The sequence below is a fragment of the Ovis aries genome, unplaced genomic scaffold (assembly GCF_016772045.2).
Source record: "Ovis aries strain OAR_USU_Benz2616 breed Rambouillet unplaced genomic scaffold, ARS-UI_Ramb_v3.0 scaffold_85, whole genome shotgun sequence".
NCBI lineage: Eukaryota > Metazoa > Chordata > Mammalia > Artiodactyla > Bovidae > Ovis > Ovis aries.
The window spans coordinates 1,211,215-1,239,028 of NW_024599827.1; the positions used below are offsets into that span (position 1 = coordinate 1,211,215).

General features: G+C 42.1%; 1 protein-coding gene across 8 annotated transcripts in view; it reads right to left on the reverse strand.

Moving 5' to 3' along the window:
* SH3GL3 (SH3 domain containing GRB2 like 3, endophilin A3) overlaps nt 1–27,814 on the reverse strand; it is a 113,810-nt gene that overhangs the window by 73,279 nt on the left and 12,717 nt on the right. The gene's annotated exons all lie outside the window — the stretch shown is intronic.

Below are 27,814 nucleotides of genomic sequence, written 5' to 3' on the forward strand. Positions count from 1 at the left end.
TCAGCTTTGGAATTCATTCCAATTCCATTTGTCATATAGGTGATCAAAGCTGGGGACCAAAATCAGGCACAAGCAACTAAGGGAAGTGTGCAAACAGTTTATTTGGGCCGGGTGACAGATCTTTGAAACGCTAATGACAATTACCCACAGCTCATGCTTTGGCACTGCAGCTGCTTCCCTCCAAGCTGAACAGTAGAGAGCCCTCACCCAGTGCTTTTCTTGCTGACTGCTGCTGTAAAAAATTACCAAAACCTTAGGGGTTTAAAACAACACAGACTGAGACTTTCCTGGTGGTCTAGTGTTTAAGACTTTGTGTTCCAAGGCAGGGAATGAGAGTTCGATCCCTGATCACAGATCTAAGATCCCCCAAGTCTCTTGGCCAAAAAAAGCATAAAACAGAAGCAATATTGTAACAAATTCAATAAAGACTTTAAAAATGGCCCACATTGGGGAAAAAAAAATCTTGAAAAAATAAAACACGGAAGTCTACAGTTGGTGTTTCCAGGCTAATATCAGTTGCCGGCATGGCTGGTTTCTTTCAGAGGCCTGGGGGAGAAAGCGTCTCTTTGCCTCTTTGGGCTTTTAGAGGTCATATTCGCCTGCATCCTTCGCCCCTGACCCCTTCCTCGCAACCCTCCAATCTTTTACTTCCACCTTCACTTTGCCTTCTCCTCTGTCCTGCCTCTGTCTTATTAAGGACTCTGTGATTACATCAGACCCAACCAGGAAATTCAAGATAATGCCCCCATCTCAAGATCCTTAACTTAATTGATACCAAGCAAGGCCTGTGGGGCTCCTGGGCAAAAGCCTTTCCGTGTCCATTTCTTTGATTACAGGAAACAATCTTCATTCAGCTTCAATGAGCTTCCACAAGTTTCAATGGGCAGATTTGAGTATTTGTTAATTAGGGAAGGGAGGGAATGCGAGACCAGGGAGAAACAAGCAGCCTTGGGGCAAGGTCCTGGTTCCCCATCAAGGGATACACACAACAGTATCTTTGAGGTGTTCTGCAGATACTGAAACCCCCTGCAGGGGGTTAAGGAAGAAGTTAATGATTAATGATGGCATACTGCCCACAAGCAGGCAGACCCCAGACCAGCTGCACCTGAAGATTGAGGATGCTGACTCCTTCTTATCTCACCATCCACCCATCAGAAGAATGTCCACGAGCTGACGATGTCTTCTTTGAAAAATTACTATAAGACTTCTCACTATCCTCTCCAAGTGGACACATAGTTTTTCAAGGCAGGATCCTGCTGTGTCCCCATTTGCCTGGCAAAGCAATAAAGCTATCCTTTTTCTGTGTGTGCTAAGTCACTTCAGTCGTGTCCAACTCTTTGTGACCCCATGGACAGTAGCCCGCCAGGCTCATCTCTCCATGGGATTCTCCAGGCAAGAATACTTGAGTGGGTTGCCATTTCCTACTCTAGGGGATCTTCCCCACCAGGGATTAAGCTCGCGTCTCTTGCATACATCCTGTATTGGCAGGTAAACTCTATACCGCTGGCACCACCTTTTAATATGTGAGAAGCAGGAAAAATGTTGCCAGTTGCTCCTTTATCGAGTTAATGAGGATTCTCTGAGGGTTCTCTGCAGAATAATACCTTATCTGGAGGGAGCCGATGAGGGGAGAGAAGGAGTGAGGTGAGAGCCAGGCCAAGGGGAGGAACGAAGTGCAGGTCACATTGTGACTCTGTGTATGTGTGTGTGTGAGAGAGAGAAAGAGAAAGACGGGGGATGGACTTGAAGGAGGGAAGGAAGGGGAGGAAGAAAGAGAGGAACAGGGGTGAAGGTCAGGAGATGATGCTGGTGTCCGACTACATTCTTTGGCACCTTTGGTTTCACAGAAAGACAGGAGAGCTTTCTAAGACTGAGCTGGAGGAAAAGTCTTAGGTGAGCATCTTCTCAGGACCAGCTCTTCAGACGCTGGTATAGGCAGAGCTCATTCCTCCACACTGTGGCTGCTGCTCAAAAGCAAATTTTTGGAACATAAGTACCTCTAGATACTCCTGACTCTAGCAGCAGTCTTTTAAAATTTTTAATTAGAGTATAATTGCTTTACAATATTAAGTTTCTGTTGTACAATGAAGTGAACCAGCCATAGGGATACGTAGATCCCCTCTTTCCTGAGTCTCCCTCCCACCCCATCCCCATCCCAGCCCTCTAGATAATCACAGCGCACCGAGCTAAGCTTCCTGTGCTACATGGGGCTTCCCACTAGCTCTCCATTCTATCCCTGAAGTGTGTAGATGCCAGTGCCACTCTCTCAATTTGAAATGAAACTATTGGGACCCCAGAGAAGCCAAGGATTAGATCAATACTAAATAAAGGTAGAGTTTAAGAAGATGAAGATTATTAAACATCTTTTACTGGAGGTGTATTTTTAATCAACTGAACTATGTATCTCTACCTCTGACGTTATGTAGCTAGTGTGAATGTATCTGGGTTACAGAAAGGTTACCTCACCCACAGTCCCACCAAAATGCTGGCAATAAGAGCTCCTGAAGAGGTTTTTTCTCATCCTCATTAATGGAGAGAAGCAAGGATGGCCAAGTGCCCTGAAGAGACCAGTGACATTCATCCCCCTTGAGAGGACTCGTCAGAGCCATCCCACACCTCTCCACGGGACCCAGGTCTTTAGGCCCCTGCACCACATGCTTCCCTGCGGGGAACCTCACCACAGCGAGTCTGTCTTACCTACACTGTGGGTAAGTCCCTCATGCCGAGTGACTAGGCATCCAAGGGCCTGGCTCCCTTAGGTCCAGCATTTTCCCCAACTCCCCTCTGAGTCTAGACCCCTGTGAGCTCGCAGCTGTCCACCACTAGGGCACCACGATAGCCTACTGCCCTGTGGGGTGGGGGTGCTAGGAGGAGATCCCAGAAAGGATGGAGAAGGTCGAGCATGGCTTCTCAGAAGCCAAGGTGAGTTGGGCAGGAGAAGGGCACACTCTCAACACTGGGGGAGCAAACGGGCATGTTTCACTGGGACCCTAGAGATTAAGCAGCTGGTGGGGATGCTCATAGGCCAAGAGAAGAGGAGTCTCTGGACTTTGGCATTTTACAGTAGTAAATACCAATAATGGGAGTAGTAGTAATAATAATAAAAATGTAAAACATAATCTTTATCATTAATTGGAAATGGCTACCCACTCCAGTTTTCTTGCCAGGAAAATCCTGGGGGATGGAGGAGCCTGGCTCCTCCAGTCCTTGGGGTCACAAAGAGTCAGACACAACTGAACACACACACACTTTCCATTATCCAATCATATTATAAAATACTTTGTATTAAACTAAGACAATAGATACATAATAATAATAATCCTATTATCATTAAATACAATAAATTAGTGTTTGTTATATTAAATGTAATAGTGATATTATTAATTTATTATTGTTACCATATAACAAAATGTTTTTGAGTTTTCATTTTATTAGGAAAGTACACTTCTTTTTTATTGCTGTTCCATTTGAATAAAGTCCTTTCAATACTAAAATTATACATATATATTTGCACGTCTAAACATTTTTTTAAATCGGAGAAGGCAATGGCACCCCACTCTAGTACCCTTGCCTGGAAAATCCCATGGATGGAGGAGCCTGGTAGGCTTCACTTTCACTTTTCACTTTCACGCATTGGAGAAGGAAATGGCAACCCACGCCAGTGTTCTTGCCTGGAGAATCCCAGGGAAGGTGGAGCCTGGTGGGCTGCGGTCTATGGGGTCACACAGAGTCAGACACGACTGAAGGGACAGCAGCAGCAGCGGCAGAGTTGCTTTATAATGTTGCGTTAGTTTCTGCTATACAACAAAGTGAATCAGCTACATCTATATATATGTCCCCCCCTTCTTGAACCTCTCTCCCCTCAGCCCCATCCCACCCATCTAGGTCACCACAGAGCACTGAGCTGAGCTCCCTAGGAAGAAGATAATCTTTGAAATCAGGTAAATTCAGATTTGCTAGAAATTTGTTTCATTCCCTTATCTGTCTTTATATTTTTCTCACTTTGCTAAGGACCAATGACCACTTCAAAAGTGGCCAGAAGTTCACATGTGGAGCTGGAGAGTCAGAGGGACTGGACACCAGACACTTCTGCCAGCCCTGTTTCTACTTGTTCCACAGGTGGCTCTGCAGAGGACATGCCTTCTATAAACAGCAAGGCCTAAGGCTCAGACACTGGGATGCCAGGGCCCACAGTATCCCCTCATGCAATCTGCTCTTCTGATTGGCCAATTTTCTTTTGAAAGAAAGTGAAAGTGGCTCAGTCGTGTCTGACTCTTTGTGACCCCATGGACTGTAGCCCACCAGGCTCCTCAGTCCATGGAATTCTCCAGCAAAAATACTGGAGTCAGTAGCCATTCCCATCTCCAAGGGATCTTCCCAACCCAGGAATCAAAGCTGGGTCTCCCACACTGTGGACAGATTCTGTACCATCTGAGTCACCAGGGAAGCATCAGGGAGACAGAGGGCAAGCCTCCCTCCCATACTGCTGCATTCTGGTGAACATGCTCTAAGTGACCCTTCCCAGAGCCCCAGAGAAAGCATTAACTAGCTGCCCTGCTCTTTTCACTTTGGCTGCCAGGAAGCTCAACAACAAATGTGAGGATCAATAATAGCAACTCCATGGACCTTCTCACATGTGTATTTACATGAACATATATTCACATGGGGGCTTCCCAGCTGATGCTAGCATTAAAGAACCCACCTGAACGAAGGAAAAGATGGCGGAGGAATAGGACGGGAAGACCACTTTCTCCCTCACAAATTCCTCAAAAGAACATTTCAACGCTGAGCAAACTTCACAAAACAACTTCTGTAGGCTGGCAGAGGACATCAGGCAACCAGAAAAGCAGACCATTGTCTTCAAAAACAGGTAGGAAAAAATATAAAAGACAAGAAAGGAGACAAAGGAGGTGGGGAGGGAGCTCCGTCCCGGGAAGGGAAGCCCGTCCCGGGAAGGGAATTTTAAGAAGAGAGGTTTCCAAACACCAGGAAACACTCTCCCTGCCGAGTCTGTGGCGAGCCTTGGAAACACAGAGGGCAACATAACAGGAAGGAAAAATAGATAAATAATTAAAACCAAGAGATTACAAGCCCACCAGTAACTCCCCCAGCGGAAAAGCAGCACGGACGCCTGCATCCGCCATTGGGAAGTGGGGGCAGGGCAGGGACGCGCGGGAGGCGCGGGCTGCAGTGCTTTGTAAGAATCGGGCAGGAACGCCCCACGCGGAACCAGAACGACCTAACTTGGGCTAGCAAACCAGACTGTGGGATAGCTACCACGCGAAAAGCTCAAACATAAGACACCGCCAGGACCGAGCACAGAATAAAGGACGGAACGGAAAAAGCCGGCTGCAGACCATCCCCCGCCGGGGACAGGCAGCCAGAGCCGTAAGGTCTGGAAAGGGGCAATTGCAGACCCGGAGAGACTTTACTTACCTAATTGCAAGCAGGCTCCTTTGCTAATACTTCTGGGGGTGCTGGACAGTCACAATCTGCCTCACGGGGTGCACCAGTGGTCCACCCAGAAACCTGAGCAGCAGCGGCAGAAAAGGTGACAAGCCGCGGCGACCGCGCTCGCCAAACTCCTGAGCTACTCGGACCTGGGAAGGGCACAAAGCGCAGTTCCAGCCGAATCTGTGCCTCTGAGGGCTGCCTGAGCGCCGAACCTGAGCGGCTTGGACCGGGGAAGTGCACGCAGCCTAGGGCCGGCCCCAGACGGTTCCCGGCTGAGCATCGTAGAGCCGGAGCGGTTTGTGCACTGCGAGAAAGGACAGGTCAAGCGGAGCAGAGATACTGTGTGCACACGACAGTGCTATTTGTTTGCAGCATCCCCCCTCCCCACAGCGCGACTGAACTAGTGAGCCTAAAAAACCAGCAAACAGAAGAAGTTAATCAGAGGGAACCACCTTGGAAGTGATTCCACACGGCCCATAACACCAGAAAGGGCCAGATATATATATATTTTTAATATTTTTAAAAGCATTCCTTTTTTTTTTTTGCTTTTTTTTCTAACTTTTTTTTAATTGTTAAGTCTTCTATTTCTCCTCTAATTTTTATTTCTATAACCTATTATTACTATTTTTTTTAAAAGACCTTTTTTTTTTTTTTAAGGCAAATACCATATATAGTCTTTGGATGGTTGTTGATGGTTTTTTTTTTATTGTTTGTCTGTTTGTTTGTTTGTTTTTTAATAATTCTTTTTCTTTCTTTTTTTTTTCTTTCTTCCTTTTTCCTTTTGCTTCTCTTTAATATTGTATCTTTGAAAATCCAACCTCTACTCTAGATTTTTAATCTTTGCTCTTAGGTGTTCATTGCCAATTTTGTACATTTAAAAACCCAAACTTCACTACCCCAGTTTACCTGAGAGCGAGATTACTGGCTTGACCACTCTCTCCTCCTCTGGACTCTCCTTTTTCTCCACCAGGTGGCCTCTGTCTCTTTTCCCCCCCATCTCTCCTCTATCCAACTCTGTGAATCTCTGTGTGTTCCAGACGGTGGGGAACACCTAAGGAACAGGTTACTGGCAGGATTTGTCTCTCTCCTACTCATTCCTCTCTCTGATCCTCCTGGTCACCTCTGTCCACTTCCTCCCTCTCCTCTTCCCCGTATAACTCTGTAAATGCCCCTGAGCGGTCCAGACTATACAGCGCACATAAGGAAGTGACTACTGGCTAGTTTGCTCTCTTCTCTTTTGATCTCACCGCATCTCATTTCAGTTACCTCTAACTACCTCCTCCATCTTCTCTTCTCCTTATAACCCAGTGAACCTCTCTGAGTGTCCCTCAATGTGGAGAAACTTTTCATCTTTAACCTAGATGTTTTATCATCGGTGCTGTATAGATGGAGAAATCTAGAGGCTACTGTAAAAATAAAACTGAAAACCAGAAGCAGGAGGCTTAAATCCAAAGCCTGAAAACATTAGAGAACTCTTGAATTCAGGGAACATTAAGCAATAGGAGCCCATCTAATGCCTTCATACCTACACCAAAACCAAGCTCCACCCAAGGGCCAACAAGTTCCAAAACAAGACATACCACGCAAATTATCCAGCAACACAGAAACAATCCCCTGAGCTTCAATATACAGGCAGCTCAAATTTATCCCAAAACCTTTGATGTCTTGTAACCCATTACGGGTTACTCCACTGCACTCCAGAGAGAAGAAACCCAGCTCCACCCACCAAAACTCCAACACAAGCCTCCCTAACCAGGAAACCTTGACAAGCCACTGATAGAACCCCACCCAAAGTGAGGAAGCTCCATAATAAAGAGAACTCCACAAATTACCAGAATATAAAAAGGCCACCCCAAACGCAGCAATATAACCAAGATGAAGAGACAGAGGAATACACAGCAGGTAAAGGAACAGGAGAGTTGCCCACCAAACCAAACAAAAGAGGAAGAAGTAGGGAATCTACCAGAGAAGGAATTCCGAATATTGATAGTGAAAATGATCCAAAATCTTGAAATCAAAATGGAATCACAGATAAATAGGCTAGAGACAAAGATTGAGAAGATGCAAGAAAGGTTTAACAAGGACCTAGAAGAAATAAAAAAGAGTCAAAATATAATGAATAACGCAATAAATGAGATCAGAAACACTCTGGAGGCAACAAATAGTAGAATAACGGAGGCAGAAGATAGGATCAGTGAAATAGAAGATAGAATGGTAGAAATAAATGAATCAGAGAGGAAACAAGAAAAACGAATTAAAAGAAATGAGGACAATCTCAGAGACCTCCAGGACAATATGAAACGCTCCAACATTCGAATTATAGGAGTCCCAGAAGAAGAAGACAGAAAGAAAGATCATGAGAAAATCCTTGAGGAGATAATAGTTGAAAACTTCCCTAAAATGGGGAAGGAAATAATCACCCAAGTCCAAGAAACACAGAGAGTTCCAAATAGGATTAACCCAAGGCGAAACACCCCAAGACACATATTAATCAAATTAACAAAGATCAAACACAAAGAACAAATATTAAAAGCAGCAAGGGAAAAACAACAAATAACACACAAGGGGATTCCCATAAGGATAACAGCTGATCTTTCAATAGAAACTCTTCAGGCCAGGAGGGAATGGCAAGACATACTTAAAGTGATGAAAGACAATAACCTACAGCCCAGATTACTGTACCCAGCAAGGATCTCATTCAAATACGAAGGAGAAATCAAAAGCTTTACAGACAAGCAAAAGCTGAGAGAATTCAGCACCACCAAACCAGCTCTCCAACAAATTCTAAAGGATATTCTCTAGAAAGGAAACACGAAAAGGGTGTATAAACCCGAACCCAAAACAGTAAAGTAAATGGTAACAGGATCATACTTATCAATAATCACCTTAAACGTAAATGGGTTGAACGCCCCAACCAAAAGACAAAGACTGGCCGAATGGATACAAAAACAAGACCCCTCTATATGCTGCTTACAAGAGACCCACCTCAAAACAAGGGACACATACAGACTGAAAGTGAAGGGCTGGAAAAAGATATACCACGCAAATAGAGACCAAAAGAAAGCAGGAGTGGCAATACTCATATCCGATAAAATAGACTTTAAAACAAAGGCTGTGAAAAGAGACAAAGAAGGCCACTACATAATGATCAAAGGAACAATCCAAGAAGAAGATATAACAATTATAAATATATATGCACTCAATATAGGAGCACCGCAATATGTAAGACAAAAGCTAACAAGTATGAAAGGGGAAATCAACAATAACACAATAATAGTGGGAGACTTTAATACCCCACTCACACCTATGGACAGATCAACTAAACAGAAAATTAACAAAGAAACGCAAACTTTAAATGATACATTAGATCAGTTAGACCTAATTGATATCTACAGGACATTTCACCCCAAAACAATGAATTTCACCTTTTTTTCAAGTGCTCATGGAACCTTCTCCATGATAGATCACATCCTGGGCCATAAATCTAAACTTGATAAATTCAAAAAAATCGAAATCATTCCAAGCATCTTTTCTGACCATAATGCATTAAGATTAGATCTCAATTACAGGAGAAAAACTATTAAAAATTCCAACATATGGAGGTTGAACAACACACTTCTGAATAACCAACAAATCACAGAAGAAATCAAAATATGCATAGAAACGAATGAAAATGAAAACACAACAACCCAAAACCTGTGGGACACTATATAAGCAGTGCTAAGAGGAAAGTTCATAGCAATACAGGCATACCTCAAGAAACAAGAAAAAAGTCAAATAAACAACCTAACTCTACAACTAAAGCAACTAGAAAAGGAAGAGTTGGAGAACCCCAGAGTTAGTAGAAGGAAAGAAATCTTAAAAATTAGGGCAGAAATAAATGCAAAAGAAACAAAAGAGACCATAGCAAAAATCAACAAAGCCAAAAGCTGGTTCTTTGAAAGGATAAATAAAATTGACAAACCATTAGCCAGACTCATCAAGAAGCAAAGAGAGAAAAATCAAATCAATAAAATTAGAAATGGAAATGGAGAGATCACAACAGACAACACAGAAATACAAAGGATCATAAGAGACTACTATCAGCAGTTGTATGCCAATAAAATGGACAACGTGGAAGAAATGGACAAATTCTTAGAAAAGTACAATTTTCCAAAACTGAACCAGGAAGAAATAGAATATCTTAACAGACCCATCACAAGCACGGAAATTGAAACGGTAATCAGAAATCTTCCAGCAAACAAAAGCCCAGGTCCAGACGGCTTCACAGCTGAATTCTACCAAAAATTTCGAGAAGAGCTAACACCTATCCTCCTCAAACTCTTCCAGAAATTGCAGAGGAAGGTAAACTTCCAAACTCATTCTATGAGGCCACCATCACCCTAATACCAAAACCTGACAAAGATGTCACAAAAAAAGAAAACTACAGGCCAATATCACTGATGAACATAGATGCACAAATCCTCAACAAAATTCTAGCAATCAGAATCCAACAACACATTAAAAAGATCATACACCATGACCAAGTGGGCTTTATCCCAGGGATGCAAGGATTCTTCAATATCCACAAATCAATCAATGTAATTCACCACATTAACAAATTGAAAAATAAAAACCATATGATTATCTCAATAGATGCAGAGAAGGCCTTTGACAAAATTCAACATCCATTTATGATAAAAACTCTCCAGAAAGCAGGAATAGAAGGAACATACCTCAACATAATAAAAGCTATATATGACAAACCCACAGCAAACATTATCCTCAATGGTGAAAAATTGAAAGCATTTCCCCTAAAGTCAGGAACAAGACAAGGGTGTCCACTTTCACCGCTACTATTCAACATAGTTCTGGAAGTTTTGGCCACAGCAATCAGAACAGAAAAAGAAATAAAAGGAATCCATGATCCTCTACATGGAAAACCCTAAAGACTCCACCAGAAAATTACTAGAGCTAATCAATGAATATAGTAAAGTTGCAGGATATAAAATCAACACACAGAAATCCCTTGCATTCCTATACACGAATAATGAGAAAGTAGAAAAGAAATTAAGGAAACAATTCCATTTACCATTGCAACGAAAAGAATAAAATACTTAGGAATATATCTACCTAAAGAAACTAAAGACCTATATATAGAAAACTATAAAACACTGATGAAAGAAATCAAAGAGGACACTAATAGATGGAGAAATATACCATGTTCATGGATCGGAAGAATCAATATAGTGAAAATGAGTATACTACCCAAAGCAATTTACAAATTCAATGCAATCCCTATCAAGCTACCAGCCACATTTTTCACAGAACTAGAACAAATAATTTCAAGATTTGTATGGAAATACAAAAAACCTCGAATAGCCAAAGCAATCTTGAGAAAGAAGAATGGAACTGGAGGAATCAACTTGCCTGACTTCAGGCTCTACTACAAAGCCACAGTCATCAAGACAGTATGGTACTGGCACAAAGACAGACATATAGATCAATGGAACAAAATAGAAAGCCCAGAGATAAATCCACACACATATGGACACCTTATCTTTGACAAAGGAGGCAAGAATATACAATGGAGTAAAGACAATCTCTTTAACAAGTGGTGCTGGGAAAACTGGTCAACCACTTGTAAAAGAATGAAACTAGATCACTTTCTAACACCGCACACAAAAATAAACTCAAAATGGATTAAAGATCTAAATGTAAGATCAGAAACTATAAAACTCCTAGAGGAGAATATAGGCAAAACACTCTCAGACATAAATCACAGCAGGATCCTCTATGATCCACCTCCCAGAATTCTGGAAATAAAAGCAAAAATAAACAAATGGGATCTAATTAAAATTAAAAGCTTCTGCACAACAAAGGAAACTATAAGCAAGGTGAAAAGACAGCCTTATGAATGGGAGAAAATAATAGCAAATGAAGCAACTGACAAACAACTAATCTCAAAAATATACAAGCAACTTATGCAGCTCAACTCCAGAAAAATAAACGACCCAATCAAAAAATGGGCCAAAGAACTAAATAGACATTTCTCCAAAGAAGACATACGGATGGCTAACAAACACATGAAAAGATGCTCAACATCACTCATTATTAGAGAAATGCAAATCAAAACCACAATGAGGTACCACTTCACACCAGTCAGAATGGCTGCAATCCAAAAATCTGCAAGCAATAAATGCTGGAGAGGGTGTGGAGAAAAGGGAACCCTCCTACACTGTTGGTGGGAATGCAAACTAGTACAGCCACTATGGAGAACAGTGTGGAGATTCCTTAAAAAATTGCAAATAGAACTACCTTATGACCCAGAAATCCCCCTGCTGGGCATACACACTGAGGAAACCAGAATTGAAAGAGACACATGTACCCCAATGTTCATCACAGCACTGTTTATAATAGCCAGGACATGGAAACAACCTAGATGTCCATCAGCAGATGAATGGATAAGAAAGCTGTGGTACATATACACAATGGAGTATTACTCAGCCCTTAAAAAGAATTCATTTGAATCAGTTCTGATGAGATGGATGAAACTGGAGCCAATTATACAGAGTGAAGTAAGCCAGAAAGAAAAACACCAATACAGTATACTAACACATATATATGGAATTTAGGAAGATGGCAATGACGATCCTGTATGCAAGACAGGAAAAAAGACACAGATGTGTATAATGGACTTTTGGACTCAGAGGGAGAGGGAGAGGGCGGGATGATTTGGGAGAATGGGAATTCTAACATGTATACTATCATGTAAGAATTGAATCGCCAGTCCATGTCTGATGTAGGGTGCAGCATGCTTGGGGCTGGTGCATGGGGATGACCCAGAGAGATGTTGTGGGGAGGGAGGTGGGAGGGGGGTTCATGTTTGGGAATGCATGTAAGAATTAAAGATTTTAAAATTAAAAAAAAAAAAAAAAGAACCCACCTGCCAGTACAAAAGACATGAGACTTGGGTTTGATCCCTGGGTCAGGAAGATCCCCTGGAGAAGGGCATAGCAACCCACCCACTCCAGTATTCTTGCCTGAGGAACCCCCATGGACAAAGGAGCCTGGCGCACTACAATTCATAGGGTCACAAAGAGCTGGACACGACTGAAGCAACTTGGCACACATGCATACACCCACAGACCTCCACAAGCCTTGACTTTACAACAATGTACTTATATTTCCCCTGGTCACAATTACTCTTTTTCCCATTTTACTTCTAAAATTTCTCGTAAACTGTTTCAAACCCTATGTGGTACAAGAGAATATAAATACTATATGCCAAGGAAAAAAATATTTAGGTTAAAATTATAAAAGTTTGTGAAAGCAATTCACAGACAATTGAGGCAGACATGATGTCTTTTACATAATAACCAAACTGCAAAAAATCACTTAGGCCACCAGATAAGGCATCAGGGCCCAGACTTGTCTAAAGCAAAACGATATTTTTTTCCCTGAAAGATATAATATAGTGTGTTATCAGCTTAATTTAAAATGCACACAGCTTCTAAACAATAAGAGGCACTTTTCTTTTCCATGAACAAAGACGTTTTATTCATATGTGAATAAAGCAAAGATTCTTTCTGTTCTATCTACATGAAGCAACTCTGCATTTTTATACAAAATGAGGTATTTTGCACCAGGCAGAGCCGTATTATAGAACCACTGTGCATTCTGGATGAGGTTGTCTGATTGCACATGCATTAATAACAAAAAGCACTTTGTATTACCAAATAAGAAAAAAAAATACTTAAGCCCTCCATGACACTCTCTTCTGTTTCTCCTTCAACACAAGCATTGATGGGCAAACCATACATTAATGCATTCACTGCTAACCTAGCACTGGGCGTGCTCCATTAAGGGTGGCGAAAGTGTGTGGGCCCAGAGTGAAAGGACCAAATAAAAGAAACATGAACCTCCATACCGACTATTTTTGAACAGCTGTTGGTTAAATTTTTTCCAAGGGTATAATTTTAAATAGGTTTTGTGAGGCTGGGGGTCGGAGGTGAGGCCCAGGGAAGAATCTCCCCCCAAATGATTGTGAACTCACTGAGACAGCAAAGGATTGTTGCTGTTCAGTCACTAAGTCATGTCTGACTCTTTGCAACCCCACGGACTACAGCACATTAGACTTTCCTGTCCTTCACTCTCTGTCAGAGTTTGTTCAAACTCAGGTCCATTGAGTCAGTGATGCCATCCAACCATCTCGTCCTCTGTTGCCCTCTTCTCCTCCTGCACTCAATCTTTCCCAGCATCAGGGGCTTTTCCAATGACTTGTCTCTTCACATCAGGTGGCCAAAGTATTGGAGTTTCAGCTTCAGCATCAGTCCTTCCAATGAATATTCAGGGTTGATTTCCTTTAGGACTGACTGGTTTGATCTCCTTGCATTCCAAGGGACTCTCAAGAGTCTTCTCCAGCACCACAGTTTGAAAGCATCAATTCTCAAAAGATAGTTTCTATTTATTCTAGGGTTAAATCCCTGAATTATTCATATTTCAGGATAATTACAGAAGCATTATAAAAGTAGCATATTCTTTAACGAACTTTGCTCTTTCATCTCCAAAAGTTTAAACTGTCTTCTTAAGACTGTAAATAGGGGGACTTCCCTGGCAGTCCAGTGATTAAGATTCCACCTTCCAATGCAGGGGTTGGGGTTTCAATCCCTAGTCAGGGAGCTAAGATCCTACATGCCTCACGGCCAAAAGCCAAAACATAAAACAGAAGCAATATTATAACAAGTTCAATAAAGACTTTAAAAATGGTCCACATTGAGAAATCCTTTTTTAAAAAAAGAGTATAAGTATAGTCCTTAAGTTAAAGAAGATCCAACACTGACCAACCTATTAACAGGAACTGACACTTATCACAGCAATAAAACTGGATTTGAAATACGAAGTCTTAACTTAAAAGCAAATTCTTCATTTCTCCCACATTTGAGCAACAAATTACCGAGAATTCCTGATCTCCTGGGTGAATAGCTAGGAAGAAATGAGACAGAGAAAGTATAAACTAATTTAAAACTAGAATCCGGACTTCCCTGGTGGTACAATAGGTAATAATTCACCTGCCAGGGCAGAGGGCATGGGTTGCATCCCTGGCCCAGGAAGATCCCAGATGCCACAGACCAACTAAGCCCATGCACCAAAACTACCAAGCCCATGCTCTAGGGCCCATGTTCCACAACAAGGGGAGCCCGGGCTCACAGCAACTAGAGAAAGTCCTCTGGTAGCAGCAAGGATGCAGTGCAGCCAAAAATAAATAAATATTTAAAAAATAAAATAAAGCTAGAATCCACAATGATCATTTGGAAGCAAAACATGAATATCATCATGATAGTCCTCGCTGTCCCCCAGCCTTCGGCAGTGTACATGGGAGGGACTTTACTCCAATAACAATATCCTTGGGTTCTAATCTTAGTACATGCAGGGCGTGCCGCCCCAATCTTCAACTCCGAGCAGGCCAACCTATGTTATCCTGTATTCTTCACCTAAGACAAGGCTTGAGCTAAATGGCCTGCTCCATAGACAGCTCCACTGCCTCATCTTTATGTCTCATCCTTTTCCAAGAAAAATTTCTTAAATGTGTAGTTCTTTTAAAAAGCATACTCTCTTGCCCTGGTACTCAGACAGGCTCCTGCCCCTGGGCCTTTGCACAAGCTGTCCCCTCTGCTGAGCACACGTTTCCAGCAGATATCCGCACAGCCACCTTCCTCACCTCCAAGTATTTGCTTAAATGTCACCTTCACAATGAGATGTACACTGACCATCCTATTTAAAACTGCAACTGCCCCCATGCCTACCTGTATTGCCCCAACCCATCCCCCCTTCTTTAAAAAGTTATTTATTTATTTATTTAGCCACATTGGATCTTAGTTTTGATGGCAGGATCTTCACTGGGTCATGCAGGATCTTTGGTTTAGATGCACAGACTCTCCAGTTGGGGCACTTGAGCTCAGTAGGTACTCCCCAGTATATGGGATCTTAGTTCTCTGACTACTGATCAAACCCAGGTCCTCTGCATTGCAAGGCAGATTCTTAACCACTGGACCATCAGGGAACTCCCAATCCATCTTCCCTTTGTTCTACATTTTCTTTTTCTCCCAAGGCCTTATGACTTTTGAACCTACCATGTAATATACTTGTTGGGTTTTTATATAAACACATCCCAAGCACCTAGAAAAGTGTCTGGTACATAGTATGTACTCAATAAATATGTTTCAAATGAACAAGTGATTCCTTGGAAAGATCCAAGATGAATCACTGAAAAGAAATTAAAACCAATGAAAGATATCAGTAAAGGTCATTAGCTAAAAATAAGTACACACAAAATGAATTTTCAAATCTTGATAATAACCAGCTAGGAAAATTACATGTTTTTAAGCAGAAGAATTGTTTATATAAATAGAACCTATGACAGTAAATAAGGAAGAACAGAGCTATGATGCTCCCCAGCTTCTCAGCCACTCCTAGAGGCCTTTGATCTCTGAGGAAGAGGGGTTTGAAAAGTCACACACTAAAAAACACACAGAAGAGAAGAGCCAATTCATCCCAGCAACAAAAAACATTAAGTACTTCGAGTACTTAAGAATAATTTGTTAGACCTATATTGAAATAAAGCCTACAAAATTTTTACTGAGGGACATAAAAGAATTCAAAAGTAAATGGCAAAACATGGTAAATTCTTAAGTGGGAGGATTCAAAAATCCCAAACAAGCTGTTTCTCCACAGGTAATTATCTAACACACTCCCAACAACTCTTAATGGCAATAGTTTGATAAAACTGATAAATAGATCCTAAAACTTACCTCGAAAATAAAAATGCAAAAAGAAAAAAAAAAAACAGAAAATGCCCAAATCCATAGAAAGAGCAACAATCAGAATAGAAGGTATAGAAATGGAGCCAATATGTAGGATCTGGTTTGACAATTCAGGTGGCATTTAAGATCAATAGGAAGAGGCCACATTATTTAGTAAATTCACTACCCACATTATAGATAAGAAATGGCAACCCACTCCAGTATTCTTGCCTGGGAAATCCCATGGACAGAGGAGTCTGGCAGGCTACAGTCCATAGGGTCACAAAGAGTTGAACACAACTGAGCAACTAAACAGCAACAGTTAACCATATTAATGACATTGAGGGGAAAAAAGCATTGCTATAACTATGTGCTGTGCCGTGCTTAATCACTCAGTTGTGTCCAACTCTTTGAGATCCCATGGAATGTAGCCCCCCAGGCTCTTCTGTCCATGGGGATTCTCCAGGCAAGAATACCGGAGTGCTTTGCCATGCCCTCCTCCAGGGGATCTTCCCAAACCAGGGATCGAACCCAGGTCTCTCACATTGCAGGCAGATTCCTTATAGCTTCAAAAAATTTTTTCTGGTGAATTCACAGTTTAAGTATTTTAAAAATGGGGGACTTTCTTCAAGGTCCAGTGGCTAAGACTCCATGTTGCCAATGCAGGGGCCTGGGTTTGAGCCCTGGTCAGGGAACTAGATCCTACATGCCACAACCAAGACCTGGCACAGCCAAATAAATAGATAAATATTTTAAAAATGAAGCCATATAAATAAGGCCATAGGTAGGTGAAATTGGTGTAATCTCAGTTGGAAGCCTTTCTAAGTATGATTTCAAAATCAGAAGCTATGATAAGAAGGACTAATAAAAATATCATAAGTAAATAAATAAATTCTATTACATTAAAACAACAATTTCGTTTTGTCCAAAGACACCATCCAGTCATTAGAGAATGAAAAGACAAGCCAGAGAGAGAGTAGGAGAACACGTGCGCACAACATGTAACAGCAAAGGCCGGTACCCAGCATGTATTTTAAAACCGCCATAAATAAGAAAAAGAAAACCACTTTTAAATGGACAAAGCACCTGAACAGGCACGTTACTAAATGGGAAATTCAAGTGGCCAATGAATAAATAAAAATGTTCAGCCTCTTGGTCTCCAAGAAAACATAAAGTAAAACACCAATGTGTTGTCCCTACATACATACTAAAGTATTGGCAATACCAAGTGTTGATGAGGATGTAAACTATATAAAGAGGTTCTTAGAAATCAATAAAACACAAACACCATGTACGATGGGAAGCCCTATTCCTGAGCAGTAATGGGAGGCAGGTGTGCTGAGAACTGGGCGCAATACGAAACTGAATCCAGAAGTAGCAGCAGTTAAGTGCAGCAGCCGTGAAATGTGACAACTGCTACAGACATCACTTACATTGAGTACCAGAACTGCTGGAGCTCTGAGGCAGCCCAAGAAAGGTGCAAAAAGCTTTCTGTTGTGATTACCAAGCCCTGTAAATGATTCACACCTTTGATCTGCAAGTCGGCTTTCTAGTTTCACCACACCTGTGAAGAAAATGCATCATCCCCAGGAGAAGGTAATTCCTGAACACTAACTAGACCCTTGGGGCTTCCCTGGTGGCTCAGCAATAAAGAACCTATCTGCCAAGCAGGAAACTAGGGTTCGATCCCTGGGTCAGGAAGATCCCCTGTAGGAGGAAATGGCAACCCACCCAATATTCTTGTCTGGAAATCCCATGGACAGAGAAGCCTGGTGGGTTACAGTCCATGGAGTCACAAAACTGTCAGACACAGCTGAGCAGCTAAACAACAACAAAACTAGACCCTCAGAGAGAAGGCTGTAATTTAGACACGCAGTTATCACAGTCTAAAACCAAAGCCACATCTTCAGATGACTTTAAGTCATTCTTCAGATCAGAAGTTTGTATTATTCCTAGAGAGAAATCTGATCTCTATATAACTTGTCTGAAAATGAAACTACTGCAGTTAACATGATTTATAAAGTACCTATTTTTCTAATGAATCATCAAATTTCTTTCCTTTCCTACAAACTGTCTGAAAGGAGGCTAATAAGTCTTAAATGCAAGATAGGTTCTCATATTTAACTAAGATCTTACATCCTAACAAGAAAATAATAAATCAACCTTTAAATGTCTGCTCTCCTTGTGATATCAATAACTCCATTCTGAATTCCACCTTTTCCTTCCCATTAAACAGGACCATGATAAGCAAAGTGAATTTTTTTTAAAAAACTGTGTAAGTCAACAGGAGACAAAAACATTGGAGCAAAAAGTACTTTTATGATGCTCTTCACAAATCTAAACCTGAAATTTCCTTAAGATATAGCCTTCATAGTTTGGTTTATATCAGCATACCTTGGAGATACTGTGGGTTTGATTCCAGACCATCACAATAAAGTGATGAACACAATAAAATCACAGAAATTTTTGTTTTCCAGCACATAAAAAAGTTATGTTTAGGCTGTACTGTAGTCTTCTAAGTATGCAATAACATTATGTCTAAAAAAACCAGTTACATAACAATTTTTAAAAAGCATCTTGATAAAAAGTGCTCTATATCATCCAAGCCTTCAGCAAGTCATCGTCTTTTTGCTGGTGGAGAGACTCAAACAGAAGCAGGGAGAGAATCTCGTGAGATGCTCCAGGTTTGGGTTCAGTATAGAACCTTTCAAGAATTAAAGCTCTGTCCAGCTGCTTTAAGGTACTCCGTAATCACAATCAGCAATGTCTGCCCCATTCATTCATTCCTACGCATGCAATGAGTGACTACCAGGATCCTGTTCCCCCTCTGTGCTAAGTCCCAGCAAAACAGTAAGACAATTCCAGTCCTCAAGGAGACCCAAATCTACTCAAGGAAACATGCGTCATTCACTAAACAAACATTTACTGAGTGCCTAGCTGGAGTGCTAGACTCTCCTTTTGGCCTGGAGACTCCATGATTAATAGTCAATAAAATGACCACAGAATGGTAAACAATGAGAACTGTACTGATTATAACCGCTAGTAAATGACTGCACGCAAGTTCAGTCATGTCTGACTCTTTGTGACCCCATAGACTGACCCCCAGCCTCCTCTGTTCATGGGATTCTCCAGGCAAGAATACTGGAGTGGGTTGCCAGTTCCTTCTCCAGGGGATCTTCCCAACCCAGGATTGAACCCCATGTCTCCTGCCTTGGCTGGTGAGTTCTTTACCAATGAGCCACCAGGGAAGCTTGAGTAAATGATTACTAGTGTTTTAACTAGTTGCACTGGGACCTGAGTCAGGTATATGAAATCCCATCACTATGCAGGGTTTTAAGAAGCAAACAAATAAAAAACCATTATGAAGCTCCAATACTTTGGCCACCTGATGTGAAGAAACAACTCACTGGAAAAGACCCTGATGCTGGGAAAGATTGAAAGCAGGAGGACAAGGGGACAACAGAGGATGAGATGGTTGGATGGCATCATCGACTCAATGGACATGAGTTTGAGCAAACCTGGGAGATCGTGAAGGCAGGGAAGCCTGGCATGCTGCAGTCCATGGGGTCGCATAGAGTCAGACATGACTAAGGGACTGAAAAAGAACAAATACAAAACAACAGGGCCTGGGCACCAAATGGATAAAGATCTGGATAAAGTCCTGGAAAATGGAACCAGAATCCAGGAGCCTAGCAAGTCCTTGATATTTTGCAGGATGTGTTCTTTCAGGAAAAGGTGCCAGTCTGCTGAAAAACTGACCTATAAATTGGACAGGATCCCAGTGAAAGGAATGGAGTAGGGAAGTCCTGTTGACCACCTGATACCAGTGAGGGGGCCACGGAACAGACGCGAGCGCACATTGCATGATTCTGGAGGAAGGACCCACATTCTGAGTCCAGGTCCCAAACTCTAACCAGTTCCATGGAGCTTCACTACATTTTGGGTACTAATGTTTTGCAGGGGACTACAGGTGACCACAGTCCCTTATCTGGGGGGTATGGGATAAAGAAATAAGCCCCTGTATTGAATATAATGATTGTAATAAGGTATAATGACAGTAATAACTTTGTAGGCATTTCTATATGCACATACTTCATCTACTTTTTAAGCCTTATAAGAATCATACCTATTGAACCTGTAACTATAAAGTATTTAAGAGAAATTAACAGAATGTATAAATGGTATTGTGTGTGGGATTTCATTGGTTACATTTATAAAACTATTCAAAGAGCAAGTGAAATGAGTGCTTTTCATTTTCAACACCAATATTACTAGATTTACAAATGAATCTGCAAGATTTCACCTTTGGGTGATGCCATGCATGTGTGCTCCGCCATGCATGTGTGCTCCGCCATGCATGCTAAATCTTGTCCGACTCTTTGCGAACCCAAGGGCTATAGCCCGCCAGGCTCCTCTGTCCATGGGATTTCCCAGGCAAGAATACTGGAGTAAGTTGCCATTGCCTCCTCCAAGGGATCTTCCAAACCCAGGGATCAAACCAGCGTCTATGTATTGGCAGGCAGATTTTTACCGAGCCACCTGGGAAGCCCTATGGGTGCTGCCATGACCTTGCAATGCATCACATCAGGAAGTAAGGGCCTCTAAGAATGGAAGATTTGTCTAGCTTTAACCAGCTTTTCTCCTCTTTCATTGGTTGGCTAATATTCCTTAATTCAACATATTCCCAAGCAGGCTAACTTCTTCCAAACGTTATGGAAGCTCAGCAAATATGAAGTAGACAGCCAAGCTCTGTGTCATCCAAAGGTCTTGCTCGAAATTTTCAAGCAGGGTTGCTTGTGACTCAGAATACACACCCTAAAATGTCATTTATTCTCCCACTCTTCAGAGCACATTTCAAATACCAACCTCCTTTTGAAACCAACTTCCATACCGCAACAGTGCATGCACCACGTGTATCTCTCTGGCTCTGAATTCGCTTACACTTTAAGCTTCAACACATTCCAAAGAAAAGAGATGTTCAGATCCTGAAATCTTACCCACATCACTTCACAAAAGTCTGCCCTATTGCAAGAATGCATGCTCAAGAAACAGCTTAAGACTCTTGAAGAAATGCTAAAATTAAATCCAGAGAAGGTTCTAGCCCACAGAAATGCTTCACACAATACTGACAAGTTGAAAATCTTCAGTCATTGATGTTTGGTAAAGAACTTCATTGCTGTTTAATTATCCAAGGTCATTTCCACTTGCCTCCATCAAACTTTCTCCATTTCAGAGTCCCTGTTGTCAATTCACTGAATTAAAAAAAAAAAAAATGACCTAACCCTGTGAGCTCAGGAAGGGCACCAAGCTTCCTGGGAAGGAGTTCTCTTTCTCTCCCCTGTGATGCCAATTCTTTCAATGTCAACCCAGATTCACAATGTTCCAGCCTGTGTATCTTCTCACAAAAGTATCAGAGACAAGGATCCATTTTTACTCAAAACACCCTGACACCAGATGTGTGGGTTTTCATTTCCACCCAACAACCAATTCCCTAATTCTCCAATACCAACTGAGTGTCTTACAATTCAGTTCTGACACTGATTACCCAAAGCTCGCATCAGACTCCACAGGTTTCAAGGCTCCATCCCACAAGACTGCCCAGACTTCAGATACCAGGCACAAGTATGGAGTCTCCAGGTTACCCACACTTCTGTCTGACTTGGCTACTGTGGACTTAAAAAATATTCACAACCTAAAAGTGAAGAGTTATGTTTTATTCCGTGGGAATTTTTAGGACTTAAGCCTGAGAGGCAGCATTTCAAATAAGCCTAAGAGAACTGCTCAAAGGAGGGGAGGGGAGGACCCAGATTAAAAAAAATTTTGCAACAAAGAGCAGGTAGTTAGAACATCAAATGATTGTGCTTAACTGAGTCCAATTCTTTGTGACACCATGGACTTTGTGACACCTCTGTCCATAGGATTTCCCAGACAAGAATACTGGAATGGGTTGTCATTTCCTTCTCCAAGAGATCTTCCAGACCCAGGAATCAAACTCAGGTCTCCTGTGTCGGCAGGGAAATTCTTTACCACTGTGCCACCTGGGAAGCCCCTACTGACAACAGGCACAAACTGTCCAACAGGCTTAATTCCCCTTCTTGATTTCACCTGGAAAGGACACACTGGTTCAGCCTCTTCATTTTCCATCAAGGTGGAGGCCCAGATGGGTTAAGTGATTCTCCCAAGATCACAAAGCAGAGGCAGATTGAAGTCTAAAACTGCTGTGCCCCAGGGTTACTGGACCATTCAATATGAAAGGATGCTTGTGTTTCTAGTTAAACAGGAAGAAAGAAACTGTTTGCAAACACATCAAGTTACACCTAGGCTGTCAGCTACTACTGGGGACTAGGGAGAGGTTCACCCCCAACACAAGAAGCAGGAAATACCCTGGAAACGCAAACCGGATCAAAGTGGAGAAAGGGATGGAGAAATGGAGGTAACAGTAGTTAACCCTGTGTGCATGCACACTCAGACATGTCCAACTGTTTGTGACCCCATGGACTGTAGCCTGCTAGGCTCCTCCATCCATGGAATTCTCCAGGCAAGAATATTGGAGTGGATAGTCATTCCCTTCTCCAGGGGATCTTTCTGACCCAGGGATCAAACCTGGGTCTCCTCCACTGCAGGCAGATTCTTTACCTTCTGAGCCACCAGGGGAGCCTTCACCCAAGGCTCTGCCCCTTCCTTAACCTGCAAATTGTCCTGGGTCTTGCCTTCTCAGAGAGACATGACCCCATCCCAATAGCTTTCGGTTAAATGACTTGGCCCTCCCTCTCTGTTCCTCCTATGGACCCATGCATTACCTCTGCCTCACACCCACCTTTTCTCACTGCCCCAAATACCCTCAAGAGACCTCAGTGAGCAAATCAATAGCCTTATCAAAGAAAGAACATGTCATGCTGTCTATACTGCTTTTCATCCTTGGAGAAGTAAATTAAATAAATCCAATAATATTTGTTCTTTAACAATCTATCCCAGTCTTCTGATATTACAGTCCTTATTTTGATGACAAGCTTCCAAGAATTTTTCAATTATGGCAATTTCAGCTGATTTCCATTCCCAAAGAACCTCCACCTAAATCTACCAAGGAGAATAGATGCACCATATTTCTTTAAAATATGCGTGTCTGGCAACTCGAAAGGGTACCATCTGGTTCGCATAATTTCTGCATGAAATTATGCAGTTTCTGAAAAGCCTATACAACTTATATGAGGCACTCCTGCTGCAGTAGAAGCCAAAACATTCCATGGTTATTGTGCAAATTGACTCAGGTTAACTGAGGCTGAAACTGGCCATGGTCCTTAGAATGATCAACACCCTGAGAACGCGGCTCACCAATTAAAATATACATATTTAATCCATGTCATGCTAGAGAGGAAAGATAAACATGGAAATGACATCATCCTCAAGAATCATTTTTGAGCTCTGGGAAAAGTAAGTAGAGAACTGGCAAGAAAAGCAACTGGGACTCTTTCAAAATGAAGCAAAGGAGAAGGCAAAATGAAGCCGGAATAATTAAAACAAGAAAGGAGCAATCATGGAGAGGAGGGAAGCCAGTGAGGGGAATCGGTGCTGCTTCCCTGGTGAGGAATCAGTGAGAGACGCATGGCAAAACACCTAACAACCTCTACCCAACCCTAGTAAAAACATCTAGGTCATTCCTCGTCAGCAGTGTAAACTCTGGCTAGAGGAGTCCGTAGGTGTGTGACAGGTGACCTCGGGGTACTCGAGTCTCCTGAATTACAAAGTAAGAATGTATCCAGGTCACCAGGATGAATCAGACTTGTTAAGTGACTGGAAAGCCTCCAGAAACACACAAGCCAATTGCAGATGCAGACAGAACATTTTCAGCGTTCTGGCCAGGGCTTCAGGAATGCTCACACCAGCATATGTAAATTCCCTAGACGTACAGCTCAGAACAGAGGTTGGCAAACATTTTCTGTAAAGGACCAGAGAGTAATATTTCAGGCTTTGCACTCAATGTTGTCCCTTGTCACTACTAGTTGATTCTGCTTTGTGCCATAGACATATGAGCATGGAAATGAGCTGGGGTGTATATGCCAATAAAACTTTATTTACAGACACTGAAATTTTAATCATATGTCATTATCATGTGTCATTAAAAATGTGAAAATCATCCTTAGCTCACAGGTTATGCAAAAAAATAGACGATGGGCTGTCTTTGACTCATGGGCCAATTTACCAACTTCTGACTGAGAACTTCTATTCAAAAGAGGCTGAACAAGTGGCACACGGTTCAAATGAATGAAAACACCCTGAATTTATGCAAAGATTGAAAATCCTGACGAAGAGGGTGGAGGGTGGGAACAGATTATCTCATGCAATGGTGACAAATACTGGACTGCATTTGTCTTGGAATCGCAGAGGCCTGTCCTTGAGTCCTTACAAGACCACTTGCCAGCTGTATGACCTTGAGCAAGTTTCACTTAACCTTGCCAAGCCTAATTCCCTCTCTTGTAAAATAAGGAATATGATGAGCACATTATTCTTTGTCAAAAATCATTTTTAAATGAAATATAGTTCATTTATAATGTTGTGTTAGCTTCAGGTATATAGCAAAGGTATTCAGATATATCTGTGTGAGTGTGTGTGTGTATACATACATTCTTTTTTAGATTCTTTGCCATTATAGGCTAGTACCTTCTTGATAGAGGTTATCAAAGAGATGAAATGAGATGCTGCCTCTAAAAATACTCTGCACAGTACTCAGCACCTCTACAAAAAAAAAAAAGCTAATTAGCATTATTATTATACTCATAGAATGATGAGTTGATTGACTGCAAAACATTCTTCCTGGATATGAAGACAACATCTCCTGGATGAAAAAAGTTCAGACTCCTAATTTATGGAAGTCAAAGCTCAAAATAAGGTAGATGCCAGAGACGAACATAAAATACAAAAACAGAATATTTTAATTTGGTGCAACACCCCAGTTATTCACCTATTGGGACCCTGTGCTCAGTCCCTGGGATTCTCCAGGCAAGAACACTGGAGTGGGCTGCCATTTCCTTCTCCAGTGCATGAAAGTGAAAAGTGAAAGTGAAGTCACTCAGTCACGTCCAACTCTTTGTGACCCCATGGACTGTAGCCTGCCAGGCTCCTCTGTCCATGGGATTTCCCAGGCAAGAGTACTGGAGTGGGGTGCTACTTCCTCCTCCAGAGGGTCTTCCAGACTCAGGGGTCTAACTTGCATCTCTTGATTGGCAGGTGGATCCTTTGCCACTGTACCACTTGGGAGTCTCCATTTTCTATTAAAGTTGCGAGCCTGAATTCATGAGAAAAGAATGCAAGCATCAACAGTCATTCAGTCTCAATAGGCATTTCTAAAGACTTCCATGAGAGCCTGCCTGCCTGGTTGTATAAGAGGTAGCCACTGACCAAGCCTGCCTCCACTTCTGCTTCCTGTCTCTAACCTTTACTCCATGACAAAGATAGCAGCCGGCTGCGGATGGTCAAGACAGCTTCTATCTCCGCCTGCCGAGCCCTGGCCCCGACCAGCACCAAATAGACAGTGGCAGTGGCAGCAGCAGGTGACAAGGAAGACTGTGGATGGCTGCCAGCCTGCGTGGTAGACTGTGGCACAGGGCATCGCTATTAAGAAGTCAGCAAAAATGGATGAGCAAGCTCAAAGGCGGCAGATGAAATGTGTTGGTGGCCCAGAGTTTTTTGTTGCTGATGAAGCAACAGGAAAACCTTCATATGTAAAAAAAAAAAAAAAAAAAAAAAAAAAGGTCGCCAATCAGGACTTCCCTGGTGGTATAGTGGCTAAGACTCTGCACTCCCAATGCAGGGGGCCCAAGTTCAATCCCTGGTCTGGGAACTAGACCCCACATGCTGCAACTGAAAAAAATCCCACAGGCCACAACTAAAGATCTCAAGTGCTGCAACTAAGACCTGGTATGGCCAAGTAAATAAATGCATAAAAATAAATATTTTAAAAGTGGCCAATCTGCCATGGCATAGTTGAAGACTGGTACTTGATGGAAAGCTTTATGGATCAAATGATCCTTAAGAGCAGAAACTGAAGACCATTTTTTTGGATTGAATCTCCACTGAATACTCCAGACAACAGGGAATACCCTGCTGAAATAATGTTCTAGGCTTGTACATTTCTTGGCAGGCCATTCTCGCCTAAGCTGCATACTAGACCTCAAGACAAGCAGGAGAACAGTCTGTCTTTTGGTACAATACCAGACAGTGGAATCAGTATCACTCAGGTCATCCTTGTGACTGAAGGGCATGTGATTGTCAGCTATATTAAGCACACATTCCAAACACAGGATGAAATAGAACATATGTTATTCAGCAATTGCTGGGAGATGGAGACAGAGAAATCCCTCAGAGCAATCCTGGGAAACTTCAAAGAACACTATAGTATGCCTGCCCAGATTTAGTAAAAGAACTTAGTAAGTATAAACAGATGGATTAAAGTGCATTAAACAGTATACTAGAATCAATTCTATCTCAAAGAAAGAATTTTCCATTGGTGCTGCTTTTGTTTTATTTAACCTTTTGGATATCTCATTATACAGCAATTTTTAAATTTGTGTTTTATTCATTTATTGGCTACACTGGATCTTCATTGCTGAACAGGTTCTTTTCTCTAGTTGCAGAGAGCAGGGGCTACCCTCTAGTTGTGGTGTGCAGGCTTCTCATCATGGTGGCTTCTCTTGTTGCAGAGCATGGGCACCAGGCGCATGGGCTGGCGGATGGCCTGTGGCACTCAGGCTTAGCTTCCCCACAGCTTATGGAATCTTCTGGGACCGGGGATCAAACCCATGTCCCCTGCATTGGTAGGCAGATTCTTAACTGCTGGACCACCAGAGAAGTCCAGGTGTTGGTTACCGAGGGAGTCTTAGGACCTGAATTTTCTTTTCATCTAGAGTGTGCTAATTCAGGCTTTACTCAACCTATCTCAGAAGTTGTAAATGAAGGCATTAACAATTGTCCTGCTGATGTCAGACGTCGTCTCTACAAGATTTTCCTCTCTGGAGGTTCAACCATATTCAAGGACTTTGCACGTCACTTGCAAATAGATTTGAAAAGAACCATAGATGCCAGGCTGAAATTAAGGGAGGAACTGAGAGTGACGGACTGAAGCCAAGGTTTATCGATGTACAAATCATACACCCAAAACGCAGGCAGTTCAGTTCGGTGGGTCCATGCTGGCTTCCACATCAGAATTTTGCCACATGTGTGCATCCTGAGTGTGCATGCTCACTCACGTCTGCCTCTTTGCAAACCCCTGGATTGCAGTCCACCAGGCTCCTCTGTCCATGGAATTTTTTAGGCAAGAATACTTACAATTAATTAATTAATTTTTAAAAAAAGAGTGGAGGCTATATGTATACCTATGGCTGATTCATATTGATGTATGGTAGAAACCAATGCAATAGTGTAAAGCAATTATCCTTCAATTAGAAATAAATAAATAAAAATAAAGACACTTTTCAACTGCTACTGCTGCTAAGTCAGTTCAGTCCGACTCTTCGTGACCCCATGGACTGCAGCCTACCAGGCTCCTCCGTCCATGGGATTTTCCAGGCAAGAGTACTGGAGTG